Raw genomic sequence first — 15,928 nt, 5'->3', positions numbered from 1 at the left:
TTGGTCTTATTTCCTCTGCTACTGGAGTCATATTTTAAAAATTTATGACCTTTACCTATATATTGAAGCATGCCTCCCCCACTTTTCTGCTAGAAGTCTGTTAAGTCTTGTGTTGAGGTCTTTGATCCATGCAATTGAAATTTGAACAAGGGAAGAGGGATAGATAGATAGATAGATAGATAGATAGATAGATAGATAGATAGATAGATAGACAGATTTTCATTCTTCTGAATGTTGACACCCTAGCACCATTTGTTAGATGTCACTATTTTTCTAATGTATCTTTTGAGCATCTTTGTTAAAGGTCAGGTAGCTGTAGCCATATGGCCTTTATCTGGTTCCACTATTCTATTTCATTCATCTGTGTGTCTATTTTTGTGCTAAGTTATAATATTTTTACTGCTATGGCTCTGGAGTATAAGTCCTGTCAATTATTTTTGTTGGGATTGTTTTTGTTATCTTTGATCTTCTCTGCTTCTATATAAATGTTAAGATTTTTTTTGTCTTGCTTTGTTTTATATATCTTTGAAGGATGGCTATGAAATTTTTATCAGGATTGCCTGGTCTACAAACCAAGTTCCAGGACAGCCAGGACTACACAGAGAAACCCTGTCTAGATAAATGAATGAATGAATAAATAAATAAATAAATAAATAAATAAATAAATATTTTAAAGTTTATTGGTTATTTGTGATGTGACTCTTAATAAAATCCACTGATAAAGTTTCATTATAATTCTCTACTCATGCTTTGTCTAATCAAACAATATATGCATTTCCCTTGCTTCAGAGCATACCTTCACTTCATGAAAATAAACATTTTTTGTGTCTTTTATATGTATTTGATCATCTTCAGAATCCGTTTTAAGTCTAACTTATTCATGAAAATTTCCAGATCCAGGAGAACTTTTAAAAGGTTTTGATTAAATACTTTTAAATGACATGATACAGTAAAGCAAACCTTACTAAGTTTGAAAAGTATGTACATTACCTGAACTCATTCACAATTACTGTTCTTACTTTCAAAAGTAGGACCTGTTCCATCTATGTGGCCATTAGTGAGCATTTTACAATATTCTTGAAAATAACAAACTGCAATTCATTATTTTATTATTATTACTCATGGAAAATTTTCATCTTTTGAGTGTACATTTAATTTTATGAAAATTGAAAACTCTAAAATAATAGAACCTTCATCTGGTAACTGATGGAAGCAGATGCAGAGATTCACAACCAAGCACTGGGCGCAGCTCCCAGATTCAAGCCAAAGGGAAGGAGGAGGGATTATCAGAGCAAGAGGAGGGGAGGTCAAGATCATGATGGTGAAACCCATAAAGACTGCTGACCTGAGCTAGTGGAAGCTCATGAACTCTGGACTGACAGCTGGGGAAACTACATGGGACCAAACTAGGCCCTCTGAATGTGGATGACAGTTATGTGGCTTGTTCTGTTTTGTAACCCCTGGCAGTGGGACCAGGATCTACCCCTGGTGCATGAACTGGCTTTTTTTGAGCCCATTCCCTAGGGTGAAATACCTTGCTCAGCCTTGATGCATGGGGGAGGGACTTGGTCCTGCCTCAACTTGATATGTCAGGCTTAGTCGACGCCCCATGGGAGGTCTTACCCTCTTTGAGGAGTGGATGGGGGTAAGGGGAAGGTGGGGGTAGAGTGAGAGGAGGAGAGGAAGGGGGAACTGTAGTTGGTTTGCAAAATGAGTAAGAGATTTAAAATAAACAAAAGGAAAAAAAAACAAGATATTTGGAAAGAGGGAACTGTCTTGCCTATGACTGAATCTTCCAAACTTAAAATTGGGCCAAGAGCTCAGTAATTATTTATTGATGTAGTGGATAAATTTTGGATCAAAATGAGTTGATTCTGAGGAAATAGTATTTCTTTGGCTCTATAGGAAATGCAGAAAAGAACAATCCCAAATACACTTGAGTAATTGTGATATCACTGGCTTTCAGAAGACACAACAATCTCATACACATAAAAACATGAGCATTTTCTTTAAACTTAATCAGCATTATTGGTTACACTTATACATGGGTAGATTTTGAATGTTTTTTCAGAAAACTTATTAAAATGTAGAGCTATTTTCTGCTATTTGATCTGTTTTGTTGTTAAATAGCATGCAAAGCACCAAGACCTAAAAAGACTACATTGAAATTATACCAAAATATCAAGTTATTACCTGCAGAAAGCAGTATAATAGATTATTTCATCTTTAGTATTTATAAAATTGATATAACAAATATGCACTAATTTGCTACTATCTTGTGATAAATAAGCATTTATTGGTGATAAACACAAGGAATTAAAGCTTACAGGTCACAGTGCTATCTGCACCTATGCTACTCACCATCTAAGACAGCTGGTTACTTGTTTTATTGGGAAATCATTCTATTGAGGTCTAAAGACACCATAGTGACAAAGATACTGATTTCCTGTATTCTGGAAAAATTCAGAAACATGGAGTCTGATAAGAAACATTTTCTAGTACATATCTTTCCACACAGAGTAGAAACAGCCATAAAAAGGAACCAAAACTTAAGGACAAGCAGGGATTAGCTAAATGAGGATGGGTTTCAATGAGGAGATAGTCCATACAGAGGAACCATAATGATCCATGAGTAAAAGTGTTGTGTTTTAACTGAAATGTGAATGGTTTGCAAATGCAGTCCAGAGACTAACACAGAATGGCAAAAGTAGGATTTTACTTTGAGAGATAAATAGGATGAAAAGGTTACATAAACAATGCAAAGGGTTTTTGAGAGATGGCATCAAAGCTACTCAGAAAGTCAAAGTTGGTGGGTCAGTACATTGTTGTGATGTTGGAGGTAGACAAAAGTAACTGTGCAATATGAGAAGGCAAGTGCAGGCAAAAGGTTGTTGTTCTGTGACTCTTCTAGAAGAAAGTGGAGAGCAATGTCTTTGTGGTTGTGTGACTGTAAGATATAAAATGATATTTCAGACACAAAAGATATTAATCATAAAATAAAAAAGTATATGCCAGACTTCATCAAAATTACAAACATCTGTTCTCCAAAAAATACCACAGGAAACGAAAATGCAAACAACATACGGAAGCATTTGTGACAGATGCAGACATTGAACATATGCAATAAAAGGATGGGTGGACCACATGCAGAACTCCCACAATAAATTGACTATTAACCAATTATTTCAAATGTCAGAAGACTTGAACAGTCACCTCATAAAAATCATATGTATATCCTCAGGCACTACATGAGATGATGTCGAACATGTTGGGGTCATCAGTGAAAGTTCAACGACATACTGAACATAATAGAAATATAAAGATTCTGAAGACTCAGAATACCAGGTGGCAAGAAGAAAATGAAGAAAATTCAAATACCAACAATAACTGGAGGGAGGATTGAACAGCCCAACAAATCTGGAAAAAGGATCATTTCTCACAAACATGTCTACCTTGCTTCACACTATCCCATTTTTAGATATTTACCAAAATAAAACAAAGTACATGTTCACAAAAAGACTCATAGTAATGTTTAGCAGGTTAACTTATAATCAATAACAACTGGAAACAAAACAAATACTCATCAAGAAACAAATAGGCAAACAAGTTGTAGTGTCTTCAAATAACAAAAGACAACTTTACAATACAAAGTACAGATTCATGCTACAAATTGGGTGAATCTCAGCAACATTATTTTGAATAAAGGATGAACAGAATACATAGTGTTTATTTTAAAGACAGTAACACTTACATATGCTAATACAAATCAAAAAATTGGATGTCTTTGGATAAGGGTGGAGAGGTAACTGTGAAGTAGCAAGACAAAAGTTTTAGAGTGATAAAAATATTCCATTACTTGATGGATTGTTTCACAGGTACATGCATGTTTTCAAATATCTTGGAAGGTATGCTTAAGATCTGTGAATTCTATTGCATGTGCATAAATAAATAAATAAATAAATAAATAAAGTGAGTTAAAAATTTAACATTGGAGCTGGGCGTTGGTGGCTCACGCCTTTAATCCCAGCACTCGGGAGGCAGAGGCAGGCAGATCTCTGTGAGTTCGAGGCCAGCCTGGTCTCCAGAGAGAGTGCCAGGATGGGTTCCAAAGCTACACAGAGAAACCCTGTCTCAAAAAATCAAAAAAAAAATTAACATTGGCGTGACAAGATATCTCCTTAGTTAGGAGCACTAATTCCTCCTGCAGAAGATCCAGGTTCAGTTTCCTGAACACACAATACTCACAGCAGCCTGTGATTCCAGGGAAGAAGATCTGATGCCCTCTTCTGCCCTTTTCCACCCTCTTCCACCTTCTGTGGGCTCTTGCATATAAGCAGTACACACAAACTTGCCAAGTCACAGACTCAAACACAAGTAAATAATGAGTAAATAAACCTTTATTTTAGAAAAATGTCATGTAAAATTGAAGTTTTCTAATCAATACAGGAGCTCCATGAACATAATTAGAGCCTTAATAAAAAATGTGTTATATTGAAGTAGTTGGACGATCATTCTGAGGACATGAAGTAAGATATCTAAAATCTAAATCTACAGTGTAAGTAGCTGATTGCTGGTTCTCTTTGGGCACACTATGAAGTTGTATTGTCTGCTTCCCTCTCCTGTTCAGCTAGTGGCTTCGCTTTCCCTATTGGTTCTGTAGCTACACTGACATGTCTATTTTCTTATCACCTTGTAGGGATAATTATCTTGCAAGTGGTCTGATGAGTCAAAGTTTTAGTCTCACCCTGAAGGTCCTAAATAAAGCACTTCTTTATTGATGCATATGATATACAAATAATAGGTTTTGTTGGCTTCTGAGTTCCTCCCTAACATTGGGAAACACAGTGCCTCTATCATCAGTTGGCTGATACACCCACATCTTACCACAGAAGAAATATTAGACACAAAATTAAATTAAATCAAGAAAAAGTAATTAATTTGACCTATCTGTGTGAATTAACCAGATTCATTAGAGTTGAGCTTGCTTTCATCATAAGTTATATTTATTTTATTTTATATGTATCCATTTTAAAATTCACTAACGACAGTTCAATAAAAATTATTATAAAAATATTTCCTGAAAGAAAGATACATTCATTGTCATTACCAAAGCATTAAAAACAACTCTTAAATCCATGAATGTTCACAACAAACAAATATCAACAGAAATTCTTTCATATTGAGTCTATCTGATTTTTTTTCACCATGAACAAGGGATGGAAGCAGTCTTTAGCGCCTCTTTAAATATCCTCAACATTAGAAATTAACAGACTTCCCTGAAGATTCTAAAAGCTGTTATTCTCCATGTTCAATCATAAAAAGAGACAAACAGGAAGGAAATAACTCAAAACAAATAATATAGCTCCAGCTTTTATGGCTGAGGGTTGCCTGTTCCCAACTATAATAGTCTGACTTCAATAGCAGGACTAAGATCTAGGACACACCACAGTATAAATGAGCAAGGTAAAGCTCATAATGACATGTAGCCTCTCTTAGGTGGAAGTCCAAATGAAAAGGGCTTTAAAATGCTTCAAAGCAAATTATTGGAGTGTCACTTGATATTGTGAAGTCATTCATTCATTCAATAAATCCTGAACACCTACTATAGTAAAAATACCAGGCTACATGTGAAGGACAGTATAAAATTGTGGACAAATGCATAGCTTTCAGAGAAGGTAACATTTAGTATTTGAAATTAAGCAAATGTTTTAAGAGAAAATAGAAATGAATAAGTAATTTTGTCTAGGTTAGGAGAACCAGGTAATCTTTCATAAAATGGCATTCCAGCTGGACTTTTTTAGAAGATTCATTAATTTCCCAGGCTACCATAACCAATTCCTATAAACTCAGAGAACAGTAGTGAGAGAAATGTATTTTATCACAGTAATGGAGCTCATAAGTCAGAAATGAAGTCTTTCTAGGCCCAGTTCCTCCTGGAGGTTCCAAGGGAGTATTTATGCCAGGTCTTTCTCCTCATTTCTGATGACTAAGTCTGGTAGATGTTACTCTCCATCATCATCTCCTCTCTGTCCTTGCTATAGCTCTGTTCATACAGGCACATTTATCACTGGGTGTAAGGATTACCTAATCCAGGATAATCTCCCCAACCCTTTCCTTTTATTTATACAAAGTGTATTTTTCCAAACAAGATCACATTCATTGACCTGGGTAGGTTTCTCTTATAGATTGTATGTAACGACATACACACTCTAGAGACAGACAAGATTTTACAAGCTGGAAAAGTTGGAAAGGGCGAAGTAATAAAAGCAAATGTTTAGAAAGTGTGCAAAGTATAATACTGTTACAAAGAGCCTAGAAAAGGGGTAGGAGGTAAGGACTAAGCAGCAGTTTGGAAACAGAAACACCCAAGAAGTCAAGCCAAGAGGATTTTAAACAAGCCAAGACACTTCAGATGAAGATATCTATAAAGCAATTTGGAGGAGAGGAGCGATGGAGAGATTGCTGAGGCTGACAGACTTTGAGACAGAGGTTGGCAAACTTCTTCTGCAAAGGGCCAGATTGTAAATAATTCAGGCTGGCAAAGTGATACTATCTCTGTCACTACTACTCAACTTTGCCGCTGGAGTGAGAAAGCAGACATAAACAACATGGAGACTACTAGCTGTGGATACATCCCAATATACAAGTGTGGGCATCAAAATCTGAATTTCATATAATTTTAGAGGACAAAATAGTATTCTTTTTTTAAAAAAATGTCTTAAAATACAAAACCACATGTAGGGATGACATCAACAAAAATGTAAAATAGCTAGTTCCATGAGCCCATCTTTTTATAGAAATACTAAAAGATAGCAAAATCTGACCAAATCAATTTTGTCAGAGCTCAGGAAAAATCATAAGATATTTATAATAATCAAAGTTTTGAGGGAGATGGATCAGTGGGTTAAGTATCTATCACACAAAAATTAGGAACTTAGTTCTGAACCCCAGAAGACAAGCAGGTCATTAGAACCAATTGGCCAGCCAGCCTAGATGACCTATGAGCTTTGTATTCAGTCAGAAGTCCAAAATATATGTTAGACAGCAATAAAGGAAAATAGCAAACAGTTACTTCTGACCTCCATCTACAAACATGTGCACCTATAGGCACACATGCAAACACACATGAACACATTACATCAACAACAGAGAGAGAGAGAGAGAGAGAGAGAGAGAGAGAGAGAGAGAGCTGAATCAAAACAGAATTCCCCACAAATTTGAAGTTATGGAAACCTTTGTATCACTTCTGTTTGCCTTTCTCCTCCCCAACCCCCAGAGCAGCAGTAGTATTTAGGAGGTGACCCTATAGTCTGTTTGCTACCCCATTTGTGTGAGCAACTAGACAAGTTGCTTTTGTCTGGTTTGATCGGGTGGACTACCTAAAAGACTTAAAGAAGGCATTTGCCCCATTTTACTAACTTGGAATATGCTCACATGAAAATAGACATTCCTCAAAATCCTTGTGTAGCAAGTAGGCTCCACAGCTTCCTGAGGAAGAATTGAGGTAAACAATAGAAGAGCCACAGATTTAGAATGAAAAGCAGGTAAAGACCTGAAAGAATAGGGAATTTAGAAAATGGTGTCCAACCAGGTCAGGATACATGCTTAAGAGAAGAACTTCAAGTAATCTAGACTTTCACTTTTGACTGATGCTATGGGATAACGTTTTTTGTACACTGTAAAGATTTGTCACTCAGACTGATTTAATAAAATGCTGATTGGCCAGTAGCCAAGAAGGAAGTATAGATGGAGTGACCAGACTAGGAGAATTCTGGGAAGAGGAACGGCAGAGACACAGTCACCATCCAGATATAAAGGAAACAAGATGAGAATGCCTTACTAAGAGAAGGTATCAAGTCTCATGGCTAAACATAGATAAGAATTATGGGTTAATTTAAGTTGTAGGAGCTTGTTAGTAATAAGACTGAGCAATAGGCCAAATAGTTTATAATTTATATAAGCCTCTGTGTGTTTATTTGGGACTGAATGGATGCAGGGGTGGGACAGAAACTTCCTTCTACGGACTGGTGTATAAGTTTTGCCAAAGAAGGGAGTAAATTCTGAGGTAGCATTGTCTGGTAAAGTTGCCTGCATGCCTCTACATAGTAAACACTCAAAGGCAAAAAGAAATTATTTTTCACTTTTTCTTCCTTCTGTTTGCTGTTATTGTTCTACTTTTTTTCTTTCTTTTTTGAATTGTTTTCATTCCACCATTAAAGAATACTGGCAAAACAACTGAATATACACTAAGAAAATATCACATGCAGTAAATAATACAGATGCTATAGAAAGTCCAGGAAAAATATCACTAAAAAAAATGAGCAGCTATAAGCCACTAACAACTATTAGACTGAAACATTGACCAATTGCATATCTAATTAGTATCTTTATTCAAAATTATAGTAAGAACTCATAATCCAACAGTAAGGAAAAAAACTGTTAAAAAGTAGGTAGAGAAATCTGAATAGACATTCCTTTAAAAAAAAAGACATAAATGGCCAAAAAGCACATGAAACAATGTTCAAACCAAGTAGTTGTGGGTGACATACAATTTTTAAACTATAATACACTGCTTCGTGTCCTGTAATATGGTTTTTATTAAATGAAAAACAACTATTAGTGAAAACATAGTGAAACGGGAACCTTCCAGAATTGCTGGCAAGAATATAAAACAGTATAGCCACTATGGAAAGCAATCTGGCCGGTACTCAAAGTGTTAAACATAAAATTATCCTATGACCCAGCCATTCCACTACTAGGAAAATATCCAAAAGAATTAAAAATATCAACATGAATATTCATAGCACAGCTATTCACAGTAGCAATTCCTTTCCCTCCCTCCTGCCCCCCCCACAAGCAAAAAGAAACAAAAAGGAAGAAAATGAAACCAGAAGAGATAAACATAGGTTCTATTGCTGAATCTGATCAATTAATATCCAGCAATACTCTTTGACTAATACAAGGTCAGTGGTGGTGGTTGATCATATCCTTGAATACTAGCAGAAGTCTTAGAAGAGCTGAAGAAATAGGTCACAAAAAAAGCTGAGATACTACTGAAACAGAGGCATCTGGGTAGGGAAACTTAAAGGGCAGAACAAGGACCTAGTTGAGGGTGTGGGTCTGTACAAGTTTTTGCACTATTCCACATGTTAAAGCAATCCAAGTGGAAATTCTGAAAGGTAAGGATGGCAATGGGTAGAACAGGCCCAGAAATAGTCATATTCCTGAAGTCACCCAGGATACACAAGAGCTGATACAAAGATGGAAACTCTACACACAATTGATCATTTAAAAAGATCATATGTACATTTTAAAACTCTGAAGGGAGGTTAAAGGCCCTTGGCAAGAAATAAACTTTGTTAAAAATTAGGAATATATAGGAAAACACACACCCCCCAGAAGCTTAGGCATGTAAGACAGTGTAAGATTAAGGATGGTACAAAAGAAGTGAAAACATCGGGATAGTTATCATGAATGACAAATGTTTTGTTAAAGTTCTCAGCGTTGAAACAACACCTAGCAAAGAATGACACCTAGCAAAGAATTTGGGAGAAAAGGAATTGGTCAGAGACTACTTGAAGGAGAATGGAAAAGGAACATTTATTAGTAAACATACATGAGAAGAGCTTTCCAAAAGGAACTTATTATATTCGAGGGCAAAGTACTTCACCAATTGGGAAAGAATAGAAGTTTAGGAGAAAGGAGGACTCAGATTGGGGAGTAAAATCAAATAGATTCCATGTGGTTAGGCAGGCCAACAGGTACTGCATATTTCCCAAAATGTTGATCCCTAAACAGCACAATTTGGTTTTGTTTGCTTGTGTTCAGGATTCTCAAGTCTGTTTTATCAAGTCCTGATAGCCTGTTCCAGAGTATATAAAACAGTAGGAGTGAAAGTCTCCAAGGTACTGAGGAGCTGTGACTGCCTGTATTTTCCCTGTGAGTGTAATTTTGCTCTTGTTTTTGCCAATTACACATTTCAACATAGAAACAACCCGCTAAAGAAAGTAGTGTCAGTATCTACATTGTTCTTAATGACTCGTTACTAAGTACTTTCAGTTCTTAATTTGGGGTCAGGTCCTTGTGTAATTATTGATTTCACACTGGAGCTCTTCACTCGCATACCCAGGCAGTATCCACGCTATTGAAAAGTGTTATCCTATAAGCTACTTTCACAGCATTGTAATAATATTGGTCTCTCTCTCTCTCTCTCTCTCTCTCTCTCTCTCTCTCTCTCTCTCTCTCAATCTCTCTCTCTCTCTTTGTTTCTCTTGATAGGAAGTACTCAAATTATCTCCACATAAAACATTATCATAAAGCATAATCTGTGTTAGACCATTAAAAGCAAATTCTCACTCATTGGTTCATCAAAAACACATTTATTTAAAACCTACTTTTGATGTAGTCCAAGCTGTTTTCCAGTAACAAATGACTATCAAACCATGTTTTTGGTTATAATCCGTCAAACTTAATGAATCAGAAGTAGCAAGCAAGTTGGCATTTAACTCCAAATAAAAGCAGTAGATCAGCATTACTTTTGATTTTCTGCTGTTTTTTTTTTTACAAGACAAAGTCTCTCTGTGTAGCTCTGGCTGTCCTGGAACTCACTTTGTAGACCAGCCTGGCTTGAACTCCATCAAGATCCACCTGACTCAGCCTCCCAAGTGCTGGGATTAAAGGCATGTACCACCATCACCCGGTTTAGCATTACTTTCTAAATTAGATTACATTCTAAGTAAACAGTACATTGCTCTCCTTCAAGAGAAGAAAGTATAATGGGAAGGAAATGCCAGAGCTTGTTTGTGATTTCATTAATAATCCTGATATCCAATTGCAAAATTAGAAGCCATGACAAAAATCTCGTGTTTTCCCCTGCAACTTCAAAAAATGGACAGTTTTTGACAGGTGATACATTTATTGTTCTAACCTAAATGGCACTGGGTTTCACATCTCTCTTTGCTTTATTCAGCTTCGGGATATTGATCACTACCTTCTCTACAGCACTGGTGATCAGACCATCATCTATAGCAGCCCCTTCAGGGGGACTCAGGGGAAAGCTCTGTCAGGTGTTATTAATGAAAACCATATTTTTGAGAAAATGTTTGTGACACCTTAATAACAAAGCTAAACCTATGATTGATGAATAACAAGCATAGAAAAATAATTCATGTGTTCCGTAGAATAATGATTTCTCCAAGATTGATTTTCTTGAGTGTTTAAAGATTTCTAACATCCTCCTAATCACACTAATTCCCTTGAATGCTATAGGCCTTGATGTCTGGCTCTCACTTAGCCTCCGAATGTTTTCATTAATGAGCTGTTTTTAATATAAACTTTCTATTTTGGATTTTGAGTTCCTAACTAACAATGACTCAATCCATACACACTATATACACATGTCATGAAAACTGTGCATTTGAAATACAAACATCACAACAATCATATATATGATAATAGGTCATAGGTGAATTCACTGAATTATATAAAATTTCTGCCATAAGCTAGTATCAAATCTCTTCCATCGACTCTTTTATTTCTGTAGAACTACTGTTTTGCTGTCAAGTATTATATAAAATAATGTATAATTATTTTAGGCATTTTAGTTGTTACAACAGTCTGGTTATACTTTTAAATGATACTATTAAATTAAAATTTTGAGTTGCCTATCTGACTCAAAAAACATGTATCTGATCCAAACACAGATGAAGGCTGGTGTTCTAAGGTCAAGAGATACTTGTTTTCCACACATTTTCCTTTTTCTTTGTCTACTCTCTATGCTTATGTTTACGCTATTGGAAGTGCCTGAACCATCTGAAGAAATGGGGAAAATATACTAGGATTGCAGCTTAGGGATGAGACTAAGACATGACCCAATTCTATGTACCAAGAAGTTATTGAAATTTGTGTGTTAACTGTGAATGTAATTCTGTTTTTTCAGTTGTTTAACAGACATTTATTACTTTAGTTGAACAACTGCTATACACAATGATTTGTTTTGCTAAATAGAAAAGAATTGTTAAGTTTCAAGATTGAGTCCAGTATTTTCTGGAAATCAGTAAAATCCTCTAAAAATCTGAAGAGAAAAAAATCAGTTTAAAAGCATCAATTAGATTTTTCTTATCAGGCCTGCTAGCTCAGATCCGTGACAAGGGCAATACCATCTACTTCTTCCATAGTCAAGGGCACTGTGGGAGACTAGTCCAAGGCAAGGCACAATAAATAAATAAATAAATAAATAAATAAATAAATAAATAAATATAAAAACGTGGTGGTATGCATGGCCTTTGTGAAATGTCAACAACTTCCATTAATATGCCAGGGATAAGCAACCCCAGGCACTACCTAAGACTGTAAACAAAGAAGTCATACTGCCAAATAACTTTTACCCCCAAGACAAATTGATTGGCCTAGGATTTATCTTTAAATTCACAGTCATCCTTGCTATGTGACTAGGAGCTTCTTAATGACTGCATACTAACTTGATCAGTTTTTAAATCCGCCTAAGTGCAACCCTACTACACCACTCCTAAATATACCCCACCCCATCCATTGTTCAATTTCCAACAACCTCAAAATATACAGGTGTCAACACAGATTACTGGGCATCAAACCAATACTCCAGAGATCCAACAGAACAGGAAACCTCTTCCAGTTTTGCCTGGTTCTGAAAATGGGACACTGGATTCAATTTCCAAAATGTGGGTTGTGGTTGATCTCTTTTCTATGCACACTCACAAAACAGGTTAGAAGCTTCTCTTCCTACAGATTTCTAAGCAAAATCCAATTCTAAAGTTTGTACTCAAACTCCCAAGCAAACAGCCGCTTCAATGAACCAGATTGCATAATCCCAACAAAGCTGTCGATTCTATAACATGCACCAAACACATTTACAGGGTAGCCCTAGGACTCCTTTTACGAGATTCTACACACGGATACCACATGGTGTAAACAACATATACTTAACTTCCTAAGTGGATAACGTAGACAGAAAGTTTATCTGAAATAAGAGACACCATCACTTGTAGTCAAACATTATTGCACTTTAGCTGCTACAATTCCACAAAGCGTCCCTGACAATCTGCAGACTAGTTTTGACAAATAACACCTTTAAGCAGACATGACGGTCCTAAATTGTTGATTGAGTATGAATTTTACACATATCACGTGTATTAGCGGTAACGGTGGAGCTGCAGAGTATTGCGCCTTCTCCAGGCTGCACAGCGAGAGTCACCAATAGTGTGGCAGAACTTGTGGCCCTTTCCAAGGCCACGGCTCTTGCAGCCAGCGGATGTCAGCCCTCGCATCTCTCTGTGCTTGTGGACTGGTTTGGTGATCCACTGGGAGTCAGGGTTCCTTCTGATAGCTTTATGGAATGGATCAATGAGGATAACCTCATAAAACTTACATGTGGAATCTTTACTCAGACTCCCAAGCAAACAGCCACTTCAATGAACCAGTAAGAATTCAGGACTCTCAACGCCTCACAATGACGTCCAGCTCTCTCCTCAGTAACAGACTGGAGGCTTCTGGCAAACTTTAGCTGGTTAACACCATGATGGACAGGCTTGCCATAAGTTGCACCCTTAGAAACTGGGCGGTTGAGGCCACCATGGCGGACACAAATCTTGTATATGGCATAAGCTTGTTTGGCCTTGTACTTCGTGCTTTATCAGGCCTGGTGGTGCAGGGAGCCCTGTGCTGTGCAGAGAGCTGGCGGTATTGCCAGCAAGGGACCCTCAGCAGAAAGTGCATCACATCGGACTGCTTCTTCCTCCATAGCTCCTGGTTGTAATTGTATACACCCATCTTGGCTCACCTGATGGCTGCCACCAGAGGAAAAGCGTGAATGTAATTCTTTTTTTTTTCCAAGAAATTATTTTTTGTTAGTTCAAATTAGAAACAAGCCTGCTTCACATGTCAATCCCTGCTCCCTCCCCCTCCCCTCCTCCCCCTCAGCCCTCCCACCCTATTCCCCCTCTGCTACCCAGGGAGGGTAAGGCCCTCCATGGGGATCCCCAAAGTCTGTCATATCATCCTGGGTAGGGCCTAGGATCTTCCCCAAGTGAGCAGGCTGAGAGAGCATTCCTGAACATGGGATGGGCTCCCAAAGTCCTTTCTTACACCAGGGATAAATACTGATCTACTACCAGAGACCCCACAGTGTTCTACCTGCATGTTTGCTGGCACACCAGAAGAGGGCACCAGATCTTATTTTAGATGGTTGTGAGCCACCATGTGGTTGCTGGGAATTGAACTCATGACCTCTGGAAGAGCAGCCAGTGCTCTTAACCTCTGAGTTTCTGCTATTGCTTCTGAGACATACAGTTTGTATAGAAAACACAAGAAAAGGATAGGAGGTAATGTGGGTATATCTGAGTCCCAAACTAAAAAGCTACCAGAATAACTGTGAATGTAATCATCATTAACTCCTAACTACTCTGCTTCCCATAATAGCTATCAAGCATTGCAGGATACAAGAATGAGAGTATCACACACAATGAGCAGAGAAAAAGTTTATAGTATAACAAGTTCTTTCTATGAGTTTACTGGGTTATTTGCCTTTATTATACCAAAGGCTCAAGAACTCAGAGTGTAATGTAAATCATTCAAGAAAGTCAATTCCAACCCTCTTACACATATCACAACCTTCCTGTCATTCTCTTGTCTCTAGTTGAAGAGCTACAAGCAATCAACGATGACTGAGAGACAGAGAATTATTCTTCCCCCAGGCCCAAGGGTGATTCCCCCCTCCATGGCCAGTTAGTTATAAAATACCAAATGGCCATCCTCAGAAACATATACATGCACATATTGAAAGGATTCAGGTTGTTTTTTAATGTTTATTCAATAACACATATATGTAACAATGACTGCTTAAAGGAGGTTGTGAATTTGGAAAAACAGTGGGGATGGATGTAGGGGAGGTACAAAAAAGGAGAGGGATGGGAGAATTGATTCAATTACATTTAATTAAATAAAATAAATATTAAAATAATTACTAAATAATTTATTATCAAGTTATTGAATATCTAGTTACTATGCTTGAAGATAAATATTCCATTTAAAATGAGATAAAGGCATAAAGTTTACTACAAATAGAACCAATGGAATTTTATTAACCTTTAGAGATAGAAGTAAAAGAAACATAAAAAGAATCTTATAATTTAGACATCTGTCTTTGCAGTAAAACATTGGGAGAAATCACTGTATGTCTCTAATCCCTACTTTAAAAAAATTGCTCTTCACATAATTTCAGTAAAGTCTTGTAGAATGGTTAACCATAATTTTATGCCATATGTATTGTTATTAAAACTAAATTGAGTCTACAGCAATGATGATAAGAACAATAGGGTTAATAATTCATTATTACAATACAGTTTTAGATTGAGTTTCCCGCATTCTATCGAGTGCTTATGTTTATACTCCACATCTTCCCAACAAACTGCACCCCTCTGTCTTCAGATTTACTTTGTAGAAAAACGAAGTCAAGAGTTCCTGTGTCCTGAAAGCTTATTAGTCTTCCATTCACAATATATTCCAGCCATGAAATCGGGCTTTATTTCCTTTTATTATACTGATTAAATATAATAGACATCCACAGGTATAATTTCCAGAACACAGTGTTCTCTATCTACCCAAGGGAGCTATTCCAGTCGTCTGGTTGCTTCATAGTCTACTTGTTATTGCCGCTAAAAGTAAATGGTTGTTCTCTGGTTGGGGATTTTATCTTTTCAGGGAAAAATGAAATACATGTTTGTTGATGTAAGTTCAAGCTGCTTTGTTTCCCATAGGTATTTGGAGGCAGATATTTCTCAATGCTATTATTCTCAGGCTAAATTTGATGATATTTCAAAAATATAATTGGAATTTTCTTCTGTTACCACTAAGGAATCATTAGGTTATATATCACAGACTAAATGAGCCCATT

At 36.7% G+C, this 15,928-nt stretch overlaps 1 pseudogene; it reads right to left on the bottom strand.

The window, feature by feature from the left end:
* Positions 1–13,169: 13,169 nt before the first annotated feature.
* Positions 13,170–13,806, bottom strand: LOC100765844 (annotated as a pseudogene).
* Between the last annotated feature and the right edge of the window lie 2,122 nt (positions 13,807–15,928).

Source organism: Cricetulus griseus, chromosome 2 (genome assembly GCF_003668045.3).
Source record: "Cricetulus griseus strain 17A/GY chromosome 2, alternate assembly CriGri-PICRH-1.0, whole genome shotgun sequence".
Classification (NCBI taxonomy): domain Eukaryota; kingdom Metazoa; phylum Chordata; class Mammalia; order Rodentia; family Cricetidae; genus Cricetulus; species Cricetulus griseus.
The sequence above is the reverse complement of the archived record's forward strand: the minus strand, read 5'-3'. Positions and strand labels throughout refer to the sequence as shown.